We start from the raw sequence: 17,973 nt of genomic DNA, 5'->3' as shown, positions 1-17,973 counted from the left end.
TAAATGAAGCATGAAACAAGGCTGGTTTTTGTATTTTCAAAATGATTATTACAAAAAAGATTATTCTATGTGCCTGAGAGAGTATATGACTCACAAAATCCTGAAGTACTTGTCTGCTGGAAGAGTTTGGGACGCCAGCTCTACCAAGAGAGGGCTCGTATGTGGACTGCTAGAAGCCTCTACTAATGTACGCATTCTCTGCAATGGGCTGAACTAACTTGCTTTTAGGAACCGAGCTCTCTTTTTAATGAAATGGTGGGAGGCTGAGCCTCTCTAAACTGGAGACAAACACTGACCATCCTCCGTGGCCCCAAACCCCGAGAAGGAAGCCCTGGGTGCAGAAGCTCTGGGGTATCCATGGAGGGGGAGATGTTGTTCTCTTTTTCTAGGAGCAAATTAAGGGCCTTTAAAAGAGACTCCCAAGAGTCTTCTGACGGGAATTCGTTCCTTTGTTGAATAACATAAGCTGTGGTCTGGCCTGATAAGGATAATGCTGATGTGTCAGGCCCTGTGTCAGGAGATCCTCATTGTGTCCTGTGGCAATGCCACATGCTGACGACAGCCTGTTGTCCAACAGACAATGGACAGACATTGGTAAAAGATTCCCCTTGCTATTCCTGTATGCGTGTGACCCTTAGAATAGTCTGCTTTGCAAGAACTCTTTAATTTTCTGTTGTCTGCACTGCTGCTGTGCGAACTGCAGTGGTTCTCGGAATTTGACCCATTCTCTGCTCCTCAGTGGCTGACCTTGTGGGTTCAGATCGCTGCTGTGAATTTGCAAGTGTTAATCACAGATACTTGTCTCAAAAAGAAAACATACCACTATTTTTAACAGAACTCTACATAGGAATATGCTGATTTTGAGGACTGTTTCTTTCACTAATAATTCCTGGGTAATGCTGGGTTTCTGATTTATTTTACCTGACCCTCAGTTTTCTTACACGTATACGGGTGTCAAAATGCCTCTCTCTATTTTGGGATGGAGCAATTGCTACTGAGTCCCTTTCCCCTGATGCCTTCGATTTTTGCTCAGTATCTCTTCCTTAGCTTGGTGTTCCTCTGTAAAAGTTGACTCCTTAAAAGATGATGGAGATGGGAGGGGGTAGTTGTGGGGAGCAACTGGGAGCAACTCGGACTGGACTGAGTTACTGGAATTAAGACTTATTCTATGCATCTGCTCTCCCACAATATGGCGCTGAGAAGGGAGAGACGGCTTCTGCACAGCTGCCTCCAGTTCAACCAATAGGCAGCAGGACCTGCTCCTGATTGGAGGAGAGCAGCGTACTCGGCGTGTGGGCAGCCGAGTTAGGATTGGCGGAGGAGGACTATAAAGGAGGAGAGAGACGGCATGCACCAGGAACATCTAAGGGGAACATCTAAGGGGAACATCTGAAGGAACACCTGTGCAGCCCCCGAGAGAGCCGGCCAGCGGTGTGCCGCTCCCCCACGGAAGTGGGGAATGTGGCAGGGGGAACCGCCCTTCCACAGAGGTGAAGGGACGGTAGCCCACCCGGGAAGAACCAGCAACAAACCCGGGGAGGGCCGAGCAGACAAAAGAACAGCGCAGGGTCCTGTGTCGTTCCCCCACGAAGACGGGGAGCGACATAATGGTGCCGTGACTCGGATATGAAGCCTAGGCAGGGTTTAGTGTCGTTCCTCCACGAAGAGGGGGAGCAACAGGTAGTAGCTATTAAGATCCTGTGAATTTCTCATGAAACTCAAAAGAAACTTGAACTATTAGTCACTACTACATAGAACTAGATTGCCCATTACTACCCTGCATGCAGGCAACAGGTAAGAAACGCAGTGCTTCCAGGTGTGCAAACGGAAAAGATCTCTTGATATTTTGGTCACTTATATTCATGGTTCTGAAAACACTGACACATGATCTCTGAGCCATTTCATTCTAGGAATTTATTTTCAGCAAATAGTCATGTATATTTGCAAATATTGATGTTAGGGTATTCATATTCACTCTATTTATCATAGAAAAATAGAGTACATGATCCTAGAGTCCATGATAGAGGTTGGTATAGCAAATAGAGGATATGTATTCAGTAAAATACACACATCTGGGGCCCCTATTGCATTTCAGTAACTATGGAATTCACAGAATTAAATAATACACTATTATGCTAAATACATATATTTAATGACATGGGTCAATGTATACACAGTATTAAGTTGAAAGAACTGATGGAATTATGTTAGTACAGATCTTGTGATATAAACAATGTATATATGCTCACTTTAGGGAATGTAATACTTGCATGGATACAGATCATTAACAGTGGTCACCTCTGGATTTTTTTTAAAGTTCCTCATATAATAGCCTATTTTTCTTAATTGTTTGCATCCTACTTATGATAGGCCTCATAAACTCAGCTAATCAGTGATTAATCATTATGTTAAATAACTCAATACTTGTCCATTGAATCAATTCTCACTAAGCATTTATTATGTAGGTGCTGGCCATTGTTCTGACTCACAGAGAATGTCAAGTTCTTATTTTCAAAGTTAAATGGAAGAATTCAAGGTATTCTTTGGCTCCATCTTCTGCAGAGGTATCTCCACTAATGAGTTATATGTCAGTTACTGATTGATGTGGGGCCACCCTTTATTTTGGTGACAACCTCTTTCTAGGATGTCCAGGCTGAACTGTCTAAAAACGAGGCAGTTGCTGTGAGAGCCAATCCTACCATCAGATGATCTTTGTTCACGGATGAGGAACTGAGCCCCATTATGTTAGAACACATGCTCAAAAATGGAAAGCTTTTGAATTACCCAGGATTGTCTTGTAAATATGGCATGTTTATTTGCTTGTTTTAAGAGATTATTTCAACCAATTGAAAGTGAAACTAAAATGTATCAAAATAAGAGGGATGCATTGCTTCTCAGCCTTTTGGCTAAGATCAAGTGTAGTATCTGTTCTTATCAGTTTAAAATACAAGGGATGCAGTTAAAACCTTAGTGAGATGGAAATTGATAGCAATAAAAACCTGCATCAGAGAGAAAGATTGTAAATTAGTCACCTAAATTTCAGCTTCAATCAACTAGAGAAAGAATAGAATAAATTTGAAGCAAGCAGAATAAAATAAATAATAAAGACAAGAGAAAATACCAATGAAATTGAAAATGAAAAATAATAGAGAATATCAATGAGACAAAAATCTGGTCTTCAAAGAAGATGAGTAAAATTGATGAACTTCTGGCAAAACTGACAAAGACAAAAAGAGAAATGACACAAATTACAAGTACCAGGAACTGAAATAGAGCTATCACTATAGATTCTGCTGTTACTCAGAGGACATAAAGGAATCCCATGAACAGATTTCCTTCATAATGTCTGCAATAATGTAGAAGTGAATTGATTCCTTGAAAATTTCCAAACTACCAATATCAAAGTGATCAATGTGTGATTAAAGGGCTCTTAAAAACGTCCATCTCCAGGCCAGATGATTTCCCTGGAGGATTCAATGACCCCCCCCCCCCAACTGTACACGCTCTCTTCCATAGATTGGGAGAAGGAATACTTCCCAGCAATATTATAAAGCTAGTATTAGTGTGATATTCAAACCCAATGAAGATGGTGCAAGGAAACAATGGAGTGAAATCTTTATGAATTTAAATACACAAGTATTCTGAAAATAACAGCCAATAGAATTCAAAGAATTCTACACCATAACCAAGTGGAGTTTATTCCAGGGATAGAAAGAAAGAAGGTGTGAGAGAGAGAGAGAGACAGAGATAGAGAGAGAGAGAAGAAGAAAGGAAGAAAGGAAGGAAGGAAGATAAGAAGGAAGGAAGGAAGGAAGGAAGGAAGGAAGGAAGGAAGGTAGGAAGGAAGGAAGGAAGGAACGAAGGAAGGAAGGAACGAAGGGAGGAAGGAGAAAAAAGAAAAGAAAGAAGTGCAGGCCAGTGCCATGGCTCACTAGGCTAATCCTCCGCCTTGCGGCGCCGGCACACCGGGTTCTAGTCCCGGTCGGGGCGCCGGATTCTGTCCCGGTTGCCCCTCTTCCAGGCCAGCTCTCTGCTGTGGCCAGGGAGTGCAGTGGAGGATGGCCCAAGTGCTTGGGCCCTGCACCCCATGGGAGAGCAGGAAAAGCACCTGGCTCCTGGCTCCTGCCATCGGATCAGCGCGGTGTGCCGGCCACAGAGCACCGGCCACGGCGGCCATTGGAGGGTGAACCAACGGCAAAGGAAGACCTTTCTCTCTGTCTCTCTCTCACTGTCCACTCTGCCCATCAAAAAAAAAAAAAAAAAAGAAAGAAAGAAAAGAAAGAAAGAAGTGCACTCATTCACTGGTTCCCTCCCAAATGCTTGCAGTGGCTGAGGCTAGGCTGAAGCTGAAAGCCCGGAATTTAATTCAGGTCTCCCATGTGGGTGACAGGGACCCAGTTGCTTCAGCCATCACTACTGCCTCCTCAGGTTGCATTTGCAAAAAGCTGGAATCAGGACCTGAAGCCTGGAAATGAACCCAGGTCTTAATCGGCATTTTAACTATGGGCTAAATTCCTGATCCTACTTCAGCATTATAATTAATCAGCTTAGATAATGATATTAATAGTCTAAAAAGGGCATATTAATTGATGCGGAAAATCATATAAAATGCAACACCTGTTCATGACAAAATCTCTCATTAAAGTAGTAAGAGAGGTGAAGTTCCTCAACATCAAAAAAAGAATCTACAATAAACTCACCGTAAACATCATACATAATATTGAAAGACTGGATTATTTTTCCCTAATATCAAGAAAAAAAATAGGATGTCTGCTATCATCAGTCCTACTCAGTATGGCACTGAAAGTTCCGGATGGTAAAATAAGTGAACAGAAAAGAATAAATTTCATGTAGAATGGAAGTAATTAAATTAAATTGCCCATTTGCACCTAACATGATGGTCTATAGTAAATTACAATCTACAGAAATGAATACCAACCAAATAAAAAACCTCAGGCTGTCACTGTGGCATAGTGGGTAAGTCTGCCGCCTCCAGTGCTGGCATCCCATATGGGCACCAGTTTGAGTCCTGGCTGCTCCACTTCCAATCCAGCTCTCTGCTACGGCCTGTGAAAGCAGTAGAAGATGGCCCAAAATCCTTGGGCCCCTGCACCAGTGTGGGAGACCTGGAAGAAGCTCCTGGCTTCTGGCTTTGAATCAGAGCAGCTCTGGCCTTGAGGACAACTGGGGAGTGAACCAGCAGATGGAAGACCTCTCTCTCTCTCTGCCTCTCCTCTCTCTTGTGTAACTCTGACTTTCAAATACATAAATAAATCTTTTAAAAAAATAAAAAAGCAACCAACCAAGCCAATAAGCAAACAAATGGTAAACTTTAAGATAATTGATGAGCTTAACAAGGTTGCAGTTTTCAAGGTCAACAGAAAAGTTTAATTGTATGTCTATACATAAATAATAAAGATGTGTTTTCATTTTAAAGGCCATTTATTTGAGAAAGAGAGAGAGAGAGAATCTTCCATTCACTGGTCCTCTCTTCCTAGTGGCTGTGACAGGCTCTGCTTCTGATCACAGCGTCTTGTTGGTGGGTACCCCAGGAGACAACAGGTGATGTCTCAAGTAGTTGGGTACCTGCCACCCACATGGGAGACCAGACTGGGCTTAGGCCTGGCCCAGACCTGACTATTTTGGGCATCTGGGGAGTGAATTGTATGAGGGATCTACCTTTGTCTCTGCCTCTTTGCTTTTCAAATAAATTTTTAAAAAAGAAATTAAAAAATTAACAAAACCCAATTCATAAAACAATAATCAGTGGACAAAACACGATGTATAAAGAAGTAATTTGTGCCAGTGATAAATAAAGGGAGGGGTTGAAACTGTATAGGAGCATTTGGGCTGATAGACACGGAAGGCTGGTATTAAATAAGATTCAGAACAAAACTGTGAAGTTATCCAGACTCACAGGGGTGATATTTTGATGAAATAACAGGAGAGAGGGGGCATTTTGGGTCTCCTTTGGAAAATACAGCTGGTGATACTGTCAGGGCAAAGATGGTACCAAACAAAGTTAAACAGTTAGAGATGAATTCATTCAGGCGATGGAAGTTTTTCAATTTTACTGAAACAAAGGCAGTAGAGTTTCTAAGTGCTAGGGTAAGCCAGTGAGAAGGACTACAGGATGTTAGAGGGAAGTGGATCCTTGGGCTGCATCAAACACTTTGAGGCCCTTCTTGGGCAACTGCAATACCGAAATCCTGTTCAGATAAATCTTGGGAAGAGTCCTGCAGCAAAGTGAGTGGTGAAGCATGGTTCGTTCCGTCTGACCACTGGGTCCCACTGGCGGAGGTTGAGGAGGAAGAGCCAAGGATGAGAATGCCACTGGGTCCTCATGTTGGGATGGTGGCCAAACTGAGGGTCGCTGGACCCCTTAGACTTGTGCAGTCCTCTGACATTCCTGTGAACCTTGTAATCCCCCTTCAGGCAACCAGCACTTCTGGAAGTGGAAAGGTTGTTCTGAATGCCCCTCTTCACTGAGGAATAAACTGATAGATCTGCCTAAGCAGAGAACCAGGTCCTCTGTGCTCTGGAAACACAGGGAATGTCACTGACCTGCAAGGAAGATGAAGCGGGTCAAACACATGATCCTTTATCAAGAAAGAAGAGGCTGAAAGGAGGTGGAACATGGTCACTCTAACCTCTCTCCCTGGCAGCAGACTAAGGAACCAGCTGACCACCTAGGCCCACACGGGCAGGGCTCCCAGCAGCTCCTGGTGTTGCCCTGGCTATCCACAGATGCTAGTTCATCAGAGGCAAGCAGTGGGATGGATGGGCTGACTGTTCTTACCAATGCACCTCTTAGGCACAGAATCCCCAGATGACCTTAGCAGGCCCATGGGAACAGTATCCTCATCAAGATATTTTTGAAAAATGATTTGTTACGATTTACTCAATTAGAAATTGGCTTCCATGCTTCAAGAATTTGCATTTAGGCATAATTAATATAGAACTGCTAGAAATACAAAAATGCTATTTAAATACAAACCATTTTTTTATGATGATGGAAACTAAGAAAGATAAAATCAGGCCACAGCTGCCTAGGGTGCTAAAGAAACTAATCCAGATAAAACCTGCACTTAATTTTCATTTAAAAAAACACAGCAGGGGACAAGAATACCTTGAGAATTAATCACACATGGAGTAGTGCAGAGCGATGAGAATAAACGACCTACAAGGAAACACAGCAACATGGATAAATCCCCAGATGTGAGCAACATCTCCAGTGTGATTGTCTTTGTGTGAAGAATGATGACAGGCAGAGCTGCCCTGGCTATTCAAGGAGCAGAGTGGGCAGGAGAGTGTCTCCTTCATGACTCGGGTGGGCACACAGTGCTAGGTGGTCCCTGTGTGTGTGAACACATGTGGAGCTGTCTAAAATGACCCTGTACTTTCTCCACCTGTATCATGCCTTACTAGAAAGGTGTCTGCAGGGAGCAGACATCCTTGACCAGTGGCAGTGGTTGACCCTGTGGTCCTTGAGTGCCCAACCATAAGGGTCATTATGTGAACTATGTGGTGGCCTCAGTGGCTCACGCTGAAATGCACGGTAATGAATTTAGACTTGACTAGAAAAAGAAAATTGAACATGAGAAATGCCACATGCAGGCAACACAGCAGGATGGGAATTTTGGTTGTTCTTTCCAAGTTTAATGTTACACAAATGAAAATGTTACTCGTGGAAAAGCAACAACTGGCATCGGGTCCAACTGAGAGTAATTAGGGACAAGAGACTGTCTGCCAAGTTTAGAGCAGACTGAGAAATCTTGGTTTCCAAATTTAGAAGTAAATGAAAAACTCCCAGCTTCACTGTGTTAAACTCTGAGAAGAAATAACATTTTCTTTTTTTTCTAATTGTGGTAAAATACACATAACATAAAATTTACGAACTTCACCATTTTTAAGTGTGCAGTCCAGTCCTAGCACTGAGTACATTCATGATGCTGACAGAGTGCAACCATCATCACCATAGATTTCCAGAACTTTCCCTCTGCCCCGACTGACACTCTGAAGAATCACATGTTCTACATCTGTGCCATCCACTCATCTGATGATCTCAGCAGCCCACCAGGAGGTCCTCAAAGCTAAGTCTTTTTCAAGTGCAGTTGAAAGCATCAATTTATTTATACATTCATTCTCTTAGTCAGGTAAAGAGTGTTTATATAGATCTTCTTATAGGTAGAGTGAGCTTCAAGGGAGTTTTATGTAATTAAAGAAAATTCTTTCAGCTAACAAATAGCCTCCCATGTTGGTTTTAAGTTGAAAATTATCCTGAGTTAATTATCAAGGCTGGTTTCTTGGATTGAAGTTTCCAGACAGCCACTTGTGTTTCCACTAAAATTATACCAGTTTTCAGGAAGAGAATGAATTTCAACAATCTGCAGTAACACCAGATATAGGTTTTTTGTTTTTTGTTTTTTTTTTACATTTCAATGGAGATAAATGCACACTTTAAAAAGAATAAAAGGTTTTCATAACACGGTTGTCATGAAAATCATCATAGATAATTCATGAACTTCTGCAGGTGGCTAGGGGCACGTGTGGTGGGTGGGCCATACTCACAGATTAGCTGCCCGAGATAAAGACATTACCCACTCTCAGAATTGCTGAGACTGACTGGTAAATTTCTCAGTTCTTTACACGTGGTGAACAGAGTTAACCCTGAAGACTGGATGCAGGCTGGGTTGCCATGGGAGCAGGCAGCAGTGATGGCCACCCGCTCTTCCATGCGTCTCCTCCCTACGCCGGCGTAATAAAGCAGGAAGCACCTTCCTTGGTTTCTGGCTTCAGTATCTGTCCTCCCTGAAGCAGCTGCTAGAAACTCTGGTGTTTCTCACAGAGCATTTGGCGAGGAAAGGGGCAGGTGCTGAAGACAGCGAGTCAGAATTAGTTCAATTCTGCCCTTAATGACTCTCTAAAGGAATGTGTGAGATTTCCCATCAATCGGGTGTTCTTGGGAGGCTGCTACTCAAGCCTCAGGAAGAAGGGGCTGTGAGATTCCCAAAGGTGAGTGTCAGTCTTTCCCTCACCTATGTGACTCACTAAAGGCTGTCCCTGTCCAGGCCTGTCCTGGAGAAGATGGTGAAAGACCACCTAGAGGGGAGCAAAAAGGTGAGAGAGCTGAGCTGCCCCAACCACTCCTGGGGCTTCTGTGGGTGGGGTGGGGTTGCATGCTTCTGGAAATCTTCCTTTAATTTTACTTTTTTAAACTGTATTTATTTATCTATATTTGAAAGGCAGAGAGACAAAAGGAGATATCCCATCCACTGGTTCACTTTCCCCAAATGCCCACAATGGGCAGGGCTGGCCCAGACCAAAGCCAAGAACTAGAAATTCAGTTTGAGTATCCTACATGGGTGACAGATAACCCAACACTTAAGCCATCCCCTACTGCTTTACAGGGTGAGCCTTAGCAGGAAGCTGGAATCAGAAGTGGAGGTGGAGCTCAAACCTAGCATGACGATAAGGAAGACTGGTGTCTCAGGCAGTGTCTCAACTGCTAAGCCAAATGCCTGCCCCTGGAAACACTCCCCTTGGGTCTCACAGAGAGGTGGTCACAGAGCTGCCTGTGTGCGGTAGTGGGGTAACCAGTAGAGTAGAAGCCATCATTGACTGACAACTTCCTTTCCCTGTCACTGTCTCTCCACGTGCGTCTTCCCCTTTACAATTCTCCCAGACACCACTGTGGGGTAGGTGCTCTTGTCAGATGCTCTATAAATGAAAAACCTGGGATCTAGAAAGGGGAGCAACACCCCCAGTTACTCAGCAGGCAGCAAGCTCACATTGAACTCCAAGGCTCCCACTACAAATCTGCCATTGGCAACTCTGTTCCTCTCTCTCTAGTCTTATAAATCAGTAAAATAATAAATATTCCTCCCTTGTCTGCCTTGTGGTCAGCTTTGTGTTCTGTCCCCTTCTTCCTAAACCCTGGTCTGGATCTCGATGGAAGGGGCACCCGGGGTGCTCCTCTGTTCTGAGCTGTCATTGCTTTCCCTGCCTTCTTCCCTCCCATCTCCATCTCCCTATGCCACTGCACCTTTACTGTGTGTGCTCGCGTCTGGGTTCTTAATGAGATACCGTGTCTCTTGTAACCCAAGGGTTTTTTAGGGGAGTAAGGTCTTGTTTCCAGGACAGGACTGAAAATCTTTAACACAAAGGATCATGTCTTGTGCTTATTTTGCCTCTGTTCTTCAACTCAAGCTCAGAAACTGTTGAAGTGAAATAACTTTATTTGGAGTGTTAGGAATTATAATTTGAGAGGCAGAGTGAGTTGTCCTAAAGGAATGTTCTAAAGGAGACAGGGAAACATAGTTGGGCAAATAGTGCTGATTTATTGCAAGGCAGTAAAATTTCTGTTGTTGAAAAACTTCCCTTGGAGTTGAAAAAAATGGGAAGTACGTGAGAGGGTCTATGTCACTGATAGAAGATAAAGAAGAGTGCATAAACCAACTGAAATCGTCCATAAAACAGGAGCCTACAACCCTCTGACACATGTCTTCCATCTCTGGACACAATGTAGTAAACCAGTTGTTGCTCCAGATGCCAGCAGTCGAGGGTGACAGTGACCAGAACTTCACATTCCAGGTAGTATCTTGAGACATGCATGTGCCCTGCTTCCTTAGCAGCCTACAACTCCGTTTTACATAAGAATTTCTTTGTCCCACTCTTCATACATCCCCACTTCACAGTGGGCTTCACTGATTTGGAAGGCTTTGAGCAGAGAAAGTCTGTTTTTCACTTGGACCCCAAAGGTATCTTAAACCCCTGTGATCTTGAGGAGAGGCAGACAAGGGCACTGTGGCGTGTGCTCCTCTCACTCTATGCCCATGGAGCTGGGAGTCCAAACCAGGTGAGCCCATGCCCTGTCCTCAGCATTGTGATGCTAGCTCCTTCTCACATTGGGACTTTTCCCCTTTGCAAGTGGGCAATGTGCTGGTGATTCCTTATTGGAAAATATAAATATATAATAATTAGGTGGAAACAAATCCATTCCAAATATAGAAGAGGGGAGACTTTCTGTTATCACCGTGGCACCATCCCTATGGCATAGTAATCACTCTATGAATGTCAACTTCCTTGTTATTTTTCATCATGGAAATGTGCTAGAATAATCTAAGTGTGGAGGAACATGCAAGGAAGAAGTTCTCTTCTGCACCAAGGAAGCAGAAGAGGCAAAAATACACACACACACACACACAAACACAAACAAACAAACAAAAAAACTGAAGAATCATAGTGAAGACAAAACAATTTCCCTTCAGGATCTGTGGCTATGTTCAGGTATTTTTCAACTTAAAAGAGCCAAAATAAAAATATGAAGATGTCATCTTGGTCCCAAGTTCAGGCAGAGTAGAACAAGACTCGGGTGGGTTTAGGCTCTCGAGCTGTGTAGCATAAATTAAGTGACTTAAATTCTCTGTTTTTTTTTTCTTTTTCAAAAACAATAGTAATAATACCTGCCCTGTATGCCCCAAAGAGCTGTTTTTATGACTTTATGAAATTGGTGGAGATGATGAAGAATTACAATCTGTTGTTGAGAGGGCAAATAATTGCATGCTTTTGAGATGACAACCTGACAGAATATATTAAGGCATGAAATGTGTTTTTCTTTTGACCCATCTAATCACTTCTGAGAATGTCTCCCAGGAAACAATCAGATAGAGCTCAAAGTACTCTGTATAAAGACACTCAACATCATATCTCAGTAATAGGGAAAATCTGGAAGTAACACAAACCTAGCAAAAACGTTATAGCATGTAAGCAATTAACTTGTAAGAAACTCCTAAAATGAGAAGTGCCTACTGAAATTTTTACCATAGTGAATAAAAAATATAAAATTATAAAGTATAAATTAGTATTTTCAAAGCAAATTTTTAAAGGATACTTGTGAAAATATTAGTATTCTTCCCATTGTTTAGTTGGAATGTGTGTCCATACAGATGTTATATACCCTTTGCAATGAACTCATGTCTGTAGTTAATAAAAGTATCTATCCGAGTAGGCAGCCTCACCCAGTGTGGCCATTCCCTGGTCACTCTGATTGCCTGTAATCTGGTTTCATTCTTCTGTGTCTTCCTGAAGCCCGTCTCATTATGGCCTTGGTAAAAGGTGTGCTTCCATAGTGAAAAAGGAAGCTGGGTCAACAGAATGCAAGTCCCGCATGAGACAGAAGTCCCCTGGAGGGTGCTCAGTGACACGGGATGCTGAGAGTGCAAGTCTGTGAGAAAGAAAGTTGCCCGACTCTGATTGTTTATGCATTCCCCAGCAGAAAGCCTGAAGAGTATTTCCATCCTGGGACGTGGTGCCATCATGTGGATGTGACTGCCCCTCGGGACTCAGCCTGAAGGGTGCGCGCTCGTTGCACCTTCACTTGTCTGCACCCTCAGCCACACTATGAAGATCTCCTTGAAGGCATTCCTTCCTCCAGGGGTTATTGTGAAGGTGGGATCCTCCTTCTTTCTCCAGTCTCAGCTTATATGTTCTGCTCTCCTGGAGGTTGTGAGAACTCCTTCCCTGGGAGATGAATCCTCCCTCCACAGAGGTCTCTGTTGGGCCAACACAAGGCTGTCCTTGGCAATAACTCTCCCTTTTGGCCCTGCTCTGTCTACATGGTGAGGATGAGCAGAAAATCTGTGGCTATTCATTGGGTTGGACCACCCACAGCTGCACCTGGTCAATACTGAATAAAATACTCAATACTGAAGAAAAGGATGGAAGACATTCTTTAATAGTGTGGAGAAGAAAGCTAATGAGCAAAAGATGAGGGGTGAGGCTATGTCTGTTTTCTGCCCAAGGGCCTCTCTAGAGGCTCACCACAGTCTTTTTCGGGCCGCTGACTTTGTAGTGGAGTGGACATGTCCATCTATGGCCACATCCTTCTGTGACCAATGTGCTTGTACTGGTCTTTCACACAATGCCTATGCACTCATCCTTGGGTAAGAGCAGGAGACTGATGCAAAGACCCCTGTGGATGCTAAAATCTACAGATGTTCAAGTTCATTATATAAAATGGTATTGTATCTGCATATGATCAACACAATTCTCCCATATATTTTAAATTTTCTTTATATTACTTATAATACTTAATACAATGTAAATGCTGTATGGTAGTTGCTACACTATATTGTTTAGGGAATAATGACAAGAAAAATGTCTGTACATCTTCAGGTGAAAATCTTTTCTGAGTATTCTTGAACCATTGTTGGTTGAATCAGTGAATGTGTAACCTGCAGATACAGAAGGTCCAGCATGGGCCCCCTGGGGGGCAGGAGGGATTTCCACCATACGTGGGCTTTCCAGGACATTGACACACAATGAACTGCAAAACCGACTGCCTCTGGATGGAAGGTCTTAATTTTAATGGGGATGTTCATACAAATGGCTGAGTCTTAGACCCTGGAACAGGATGACAAATGCATCTGAGCTCTCAGCCTGCAGACCTTGCAAGAACCAGGATAAACGATACGAACATTACAGTATCCAAGGGGCAGCAGCATCAAAGCAATTCTTGGTGGGATTCCTGTGCACAGATTTTCAAGAAGCGTTTCCTGCAGTCTTCCTGCAAATGCTTCAGGTGCTTTGTCCCAGGGGAGGTCAGCTGCGGGGGGTATTGGTGGCCTGGGGTGTCACCTTGGCAACCAGCACATCCTAGGTTCTCTGGGACCTGTCTCAGGAGAGTCCAGAGCTTCCTATGGAAACTCAGCCTCCCTAGAGCTCTGGTTTTTCAAGCATTTTTCTCTTATTATAATGCCCTCTTTTCTTTCTCTCAATAAATATTTATTAAGGGCCCACTGAATACCAAACAGATGAAATGCTGCTCTCATGGGTCTTATGTTCTGCTGCAGGAGAACATAATACATGAGAAACCAATGGAGATGATGAGGGTTATTTTTAAGGAAACTCTCAGCCAGGAAGGGGTAAAGGAATTGAATCTGACTCCATCTCCACAGTAATTTTTAGTCTGTGACGAGATCTCTCTTGCTTTGCAGTGCTTCTAGCTCTCTATTTCTTGAAGATGGAAACTCTCCTTCTGAGTGCAGGTTTACCACCACCACCACCATGCCTGCCCAGGGCTGCAGGCTGCAGCTGGCCTGGGGCCAATCCCAGGTCTGCAACCTGACCAGATGTCATGAGAGTAACAGCATTTCCAGCCCCCAGGCAGGTGTGGTCTACATTCAGCGGGATGTGAGTGAGAGGCCCCTTAGAGCACAAGGACAGCAGATTCAGGAACTCTCACCGGCCAGGGAGGCAGCTCCAGGTACTTGGAGTGTGAAGATGAGCACTGGCACACAGAGTGAGTGCAGGAGGAGGCACTGAACTGGGATTTCTGGGAGTGTGCTGTGGCATCTAACAGCAGTTTTCAGGAAATGCAATATCTGAACTGGTAGCTCATCTTGTTCTAGCTTGGTGTGAGTCTGTAGCTGGACAATTCAGGGAGGATAAATAGGGCAGTCTTCAAAAGATCTCCCTTTTGAGGAGTCTGGTCACCTTTGGGCATCCCAACATGTGCGCTTGGCCCCTCTGTCGTCTGCCTCACACCTGCCATTACCCCTGTCTTTGTAACGCTGCCATTCACAGTGTCCTTCTCAAATGCCCACAGAAAAGAAAACTGCTGTGAGAAAATAAGCCAGGGCCTTCAGAAGAGGATTTAGACACAGTTTTTGTCCCTACGTTAATGACAAGCTCCAAGCCTAATTTCTCATAAATCCTTTTGTGTGTCACCTTGGGTCATTGTTGTACTTCATTCTGTTCCTGCAGGGGAAACACTTTCAGGATTATTTGTATTTTATAGGAACCAAAGAATATGTATGTGTAAAGTATGCCATGGGATGTGGCCTGTGTGTGTGTGTCTTGTGTGTGTGTATTGTGAGTGTGCTTATACAGTATGAAGTATAGAAGTGGGGTGTGGAATGTATTTATAGGGTGTTGTACGGTATGTGTGTTGTGTGAGTGTGTATATGCTGTGCATGTGTGTGATGGGTGTGCTGATGGTGTGTGTGTGTGATCAGTGTATGTGTGTGTGGGTACATGTATTTGTGGTTTGAGGGTGTGTGTATGTGTGTTGTTCATGTGTGTGATGGCTATATGAATTTATGTAGTATATGTGTATGTGTGGTGGGTATGTGTTGTGTATACGTGTGGCTTGTGTATGCATGTGGCACAGGTATTTGTAGTGTGAATGTGTGTTATGTGTGTGTGGTGTGTGGTGTGATATTTCTGGTTGCTGGGATCAGGAAAGCGAGAGACACTCTGACATTTCCAAATGGCAGCAGTGACTTACGTACGAGATTTCTTTCAACATTTAGAAAGATTAAAAAAAGAAAAACCACACTGAAGGCAGTTATTGGGCAGAAACAATTCCATTTGAGCAGATTGGTTTTGAAGCATTTCATTTTCCTCTCCTATAAAATCCTTGTACTATTTTAAGTGAATATCTATTACTTTACTTTCTTTCTCTTGGACTGGAAGACAGACTATTCTTTTCAAATAGCCCTTTCAAAGCCTATCAAACATGTAGGCAACTTCAAAGTCAGAAAAGGTGAAGGAAAATAAAATTTGAAGTGTGAATGGCTGTGAAAGATTGGGATTAGCCAAAATAGCAAATCGAACAATGGGGAAGTACAGGCATCAGAAATCTTCATCCGAAGTGTCATCCGCGGTTTCCATTCAGGAAATGATGTTTCCCCACTGACGCGTCCTGTGTGTTCTGGCTCTCTCTGCCAGGGCTCCCTGATGCTCCCCTCATTTCTGCAGCCTGACTCCTGCCCCTTCTGACTGTCCATCAGTGCTGGTTCTCTGTTAACACTGGACTGGCCTCTGCCCATTAAGCACCCGAAATCTTTCAGTCTCTGTCACAATCTCCTCGTGTCTTAGGAGAAGTACAGTTTAGTGTCAGCCCTTCCCTTTCTCTTTGCTCCGTCTCCTTTGAATGAATGAGTAAGTGAACGTGCATGCCTGAATCCACGTACATGCTGCTGGACAAGCATGAGGAAACTCTTTAAACCAGTTGTTGTTGGCAGGCAGTGTGTTTCTTTAGAGCTGGGAAAATTTACTGGCTAAAGACTAAGACAGCAGACAGTTTAGGGCAAGGGCTAGCATGCTCTCTTTTTATTTAAACGTTTATTTATTTATTTGAAAGGCAGAGTTACACAGAGAGGGAAGGAAAGAGAGAGAGAGAGAGAGAGATCTTCCATCTGCTGGTTCACTCCCCAGTTGACTGCCACGGCCGGAGCTTCACTGATCAGAAGCCAAGAGCCAGGAGCTTCTTCCAGGTCTCCCATTGGGTGCAGGGGCCCAAGGACTTGGGCCATCTTCCACTGCTTTCCCAGGCCATAGCAGAGAGCTGGATTGGAAGTGGAGCAGCTGGAACTTGAATTGGCACCCATATGGGATGCCAGTACTGCTGGTGGCAGCTTTACCCGCTACACCACAGCACCAGCCCCAACTAGCACTTTCTGTCAAAGGGCAGACAGTAAATATTGTTGTCTCCAAGCTGTGGTGTCTCTCATGAACCCAGGACTTGCTGTTGCAGTACAAAAATGTCCCTCAATATAGATGAGTATGTTGACCATGAATGAAATCATCCTAATCAAGAATAAAAATATTTATTTGGGGCTAATTAGGGTTGCAACTCAGGAAAACACAGATTCCAGCAGCCTTGAGAATGTGCTTAAGGTTTTTCCAAAATACTGGCCGTATTTGAAGTTCAGAATTGCAATGGGATGGTGGTCACATCACTTGCTTTTCAGGAATTGAGGTTGGTTCTGACAAGAGAGAGAAAAAAAGATTGGGTGTTGTCTCTGCCTCTAGGTAATTTAGGAGAAAAGGAGGGTTACAAATGATTGACAAAGCTAATGAACTGTACTTTGGTCCAATCCAAAAGTCAACACGCATTAAGGTACCTCAGAATCCTGTTTATCAATGGCCCCAGACTCCATTTTAAGTGCCCTGATCAACACTACTCCATTCTGATTTTCTTCTTGATAAAGGGGTATGGCTGGTTTTCTATAAAACCATATTTGATGTGGGAATTTGAATTTAATGTAATTTTTGTATGTCACTAAATGTTATATTCTTTTGATATTTTTCAATCATTTGAAAATGTGGAAACCATTCTTAGCTGCTGGCTGTCTACCAATAGCTGGTGGGCTGTACTTGCCCAGAACATGTTGGCTGGGGAAGCTGGGGCTGCCTTGCCCACAGCCCAGCCCAGGGGACGCTTCCTTCTCAGGTACTAGCTCTGAGTCAGTCTCAGCCCATGTTCAATGAATCATCACATGTTTAACCCTGCATGGCTCCTGCCTCTGTCTTGTACTACCTAGCAGTGATTTATCACTGACTCTTTCAAATTGCCTTCCTGTGTTCTTATTTTATCCAGACCCTTCCCCGAGGGCTCATAGTCAGGCTTCCTGATGGTTATGTAGGTTCCTGTAGACTCAGAGGGCTTCCTGTTTACTGTGCACATCAGCCTAGGGCAAAGCTTTAATTAAGTTGCAATTTATCCCATCTCAACTCAACTGTAGAAGCTACAGTTACACCTGCTCTGCTAACAATCGTTATCAACTCGGAGCTAGTGGCCAGGCTAAATATGAGGTTCATTCTGAAAGCTACATCCTCCTGCGCAAACATAAATTGCTCAGGTGCCTTCTTTGGCTTCTCAAAAGGGAAGCTCTTTTACTATTCAACTTGGTTCACTGCTCCTCTACCAACAAAATGACTGGTGGCAATATGAAACACCAGGTGCCACTTAAAGCCTGTTTCCATTTGTGCCGCTCAAAATTGCACATCTCCTTGAGCTTGCTGATGGGAGAATGGGTTTTATTGTCAGGATCTGGCAAAAGAATTAGATCATTGCAACCTGTATTCATGCCCTTGGAGATCAATAACTAAACACATGACAGATGTTTCTTGCATTGCTTAACTATGTCCTAAGGAGTACCCTGTAAATGTCCTTTACCCAGCTAA

At 43.6% G+C, this 17,973-nt stretch overlaps 1 pseudogene; it reads left to right on the top strand.

The window, feature by feature from the left end:
* Positions 1 to 2,886: 2,886 nt before the first annotated feature.
* LOC127484057 (U2 spliceosomal RNA) lies at positions 2,887 to 3,054 on the top strand (annotated as a pseudogene).
* Positions 3,055 to 17,973: the final 14,919 nt, after the last annotated feature.

The sequence above is a fragment of the Oryctolagus cuniculus genome, chromosome 12 (assembly GCF_964237555.1).
Source record: "Oryctolagus cuniculus chromosome 12, mOryCun1.1, whole genome shotgun sequence".
Classification (NCBI taxonomy): Eukaryota; Metazoa; Chordata; class Mammalia; order Lagomorpha; family Leporidae; genus Oryctolagus; species Oryctolagus cuniculus.
The sequence above is the reverse complement of the archived record's forward strand: the minus strand, read 5'-3'. Positions and strand labels throughout refer to the sequence as shown.